We start from the raw sequence: 3156 nt of genomic DNA on the forward strand, positions 1-3156 counted from the left end.
CATCTCCATGCTTAGATTAGATTAAGGAAGCTCGCCGCCTCGTACCCACTAGGATGAGACCGGGCAGAAAGTTCTCGGTTCTCGATGCTTTGATGCGCTGCGAGGAATCTTTGTATCATGTTTTGCATTGTGTTTCGGCTCAATGGGTCCTTATTGGAGATGTACCAAAAGTTCTCTGGCATGTCTCTCTCTTCCTCAATTAACATGTTGTGGAAGATGATGCAACATCTTCCAATACTCAGCAGGGTCACGAGTAATGACAAAACACTTTTGAAGCACACCCAAAGCTCTCTCAACATTTTCCTATCGACTCTTAACGTGCTGCGAAGTGGGACCTCTTGTTGCCTTGAAGACGTTGTATTGTCTTCCCAAATGTGGTCCATGGATGATATATGCCATCTGCAAGGTAGTAGCTACCATGTAATCACGGTTGACAATATAGTCTCGGTCGCTAAAAGTCCTCGTGAACCATCATGGGAATGGCTATTTCAAAATTATCAACGTCTTCTTCCTCCTCTTTGGATGAAGAGTCGACAAAGAACATCTCCTTTAACATCTTCATCTACACTATACAATATTCCTTGTTGGATTTGATTTTAAAAATCCGTTAAACACAATGAAAAAAGCAGAAAAAATATACTTACATGTGCAATTTGTCGAGTAGTTTGTGGGCGGAGGAGGTGAGAGCCTCGCTGCCGAAGTTGAGGCGATGCCCAGGCTAGGGGTCGATGGTGGGGCTGAGCGTGGCGTGCAAGCCCCGAGGAGGAAGATTCTCATGCAAGTCATGCTAGCCGCTCATTGACCAAGATCGGCAGGCCGAACTCTGGTTTTTGGAATTTTGCTGGCGTGGATGTGATTCCGTCGCCGCCTAGCTCCTCTGTGGGTGCTCTATAGGGCATCTTGATCATGTCAGCTCCGTTTTGGACGAAACCAAGCTTGGCAGTGGACTTTTTCGTCCATGAGAGTGCGGCGACGACGAGGAAGATATGGGTTGATTCCGGCAACAGGGTCACCGGCAAACGAATCTAACTTGGCCTGAGAGGTCGACGGGGTGTCGATGAGTGAGGAGGTTTTTGCAAAGAACTTGTTGCGGCTGCTCGAGGGCAGGCGGAGGGTTTTCCTTGAATTTTTTGAGGGGTTAAAGCAGCTGATGGTTCGGCTAGGTGCTGAATAACTCCTCAATATATAATTTTTTTTGATGAGATAAGCCCTTTTAGGTGTTCGGCTAGAGATGTTCTTAATTCTCTTTTTACTAAGGTTCATATTTCATGTGGCATTTTTCACTGAAATAAATTGCTCTATTAGAAAATCAGCTTAGACATTAAAAATATATTCTCCGGCCACTTTTATTTAATAATCATCTCCTCCTTTATTCTCCGGCCATTTAGTTTAGCAAAGCCATAATTTTTTTTTTAGAATGTATCCTGTAAAACGACCCAATCTACGAACCCAATGCACCCTCCTATAATCAGCCTTTGGATGCATGGAAAAATGATGGTTGGGATTTGGCTGGGCGTTTTCATTAGGAGTCGATCGACGCCTTACCCTGTTCATCAGGAGTTCAGGACGTTGAATCGGAGCATTGGCCCGTAGGCTGGTTGGTTGGCACATGCCGGAGACCATATTTATCTACTAATCGGCCTATATATCCCCAGATTCCAAATATAGTATTGTCAAGCTAGCTACCGGATCATGGGCTTAGTCAGCAAGATGCAAGGACGCATGGTAACATGCTTGCTAATGCAAAAATCACATGCGTGATTCCTCGCGCTTAATTTTCTAGCTATGCTTTTTGTTTCTCTTGTTGGCTTCTTCTCGGAGTTAGGTACGACCCATGTCTTAATAGTTATCCTCCTAGGGCCAGGAGGACGCATGGTAACAGCCTGTAACATGGTTGCTAATGCAACGGGCACATGCGAGATTCCTCGCCATCTTTCTACTTATCCTTCTTGTTTCTCCTTTTGGCTTCTTCTTCTATCTAGGCCCCGCTGAGAAATTAGACGCACGACACAGGCCATCCCGCCCGTCTATGCAAGTGCACGCATGAACCGCGCCGTACATTTCAATACTACGTACATGCACCACTCTCCAGAGCTTGTTAAACTGCTCAATCGATTCAACTGATTTTTCCTTCATATAATTAACAACCTTCTGGCCCGCCAGGGGCCTGGCCACATGGCCTGTGTGGCGTTCATCCGGTTGGCCCTGCTGCCCCCTGACGCTGGGCCACTGACGTGAGGGATCGGGTCCACGTGTCAGTGGGCTAACGGCACGTCAGAGGAGCCACGTCCGTGTACCATCCTGTAGGCGACAAAGTGTTCAACTCATTCATTGTTGCACGCAAGGTGGAGATATGATGCAAGAAATGAGGGCTTATTAAGGAAAAGGCATGGCTAAACTCTGATTCCGGCACGTTATATGCATCACAACCGTTCCAAGACTCAGAGGTGCGTCTGCGAAGGAGCGATGCAAGTCGGACTATTTGCATGGGCCATATGCGATTACTTTTGACGTGCTCATTCATCTTGAGGGAATAACGGCACCAAACTGAGTGTTGCAAAAATATACGTAGAAAACTAACATCTGTTGCGGGCAATACGAAATGCCGCAGCGCCATGATCCGAACACCACAACACAGACTACAAACGTTGCAACAGGAAAAGATACTTATTTGCAGCATCAATCTTGTGCCACTCTGAAACCAAAAAGTTACAACTACAGCATGATGAAGAAACGCTACAATTGGTGAAATACACTTTCTTTTTTTCGGAAAACTTACGATCTATTCATCTTCTATCATGGCAGTACGACGAACACTAGAAATAATAAAAATCACATTCAGATTTATAGACCACCTAGCGATGACTACAAGTACTGAAGCGAGCTGAAGGCGCGCCTACCATCATCGGCCCTCCCTCGCCTGAGCTGGACAAAACTTGATATGGTAGACAGTCGGCAAGTCATCGTGCTAAGGTCCCATAGGACCAACGCACCAGAACAGCAACCACCGCCGTTGAAGAGTAGGTTAGATCGAAAGGATCCAGCCTGAAGACACACAAACGTAGACGAACTACAATAAGATCCGAGCAAATCCACCAAGTACAGATCCGCCGGAGACACGCCTCCACACACCTAACACGATGCTAGACGCACCAC

The sequence above is a fragment of the Triticum aestivum genome, unplaced genomic scaffold (assembly GCF_018294505.1).
Source record: "Triticum aestivum cultivar Chinese Spring unplaced genomic scaffold, IWGSC CS RefSeq v2.1 scaffold53625, whole genome shotgun sequence".
Classification (NCBI taxonomy): Eukaryota; Viridiplantae; Streptophyta; class Magnoliopsida; order Poales; family Poaceae; genus Triticum; species Triticum aestivum.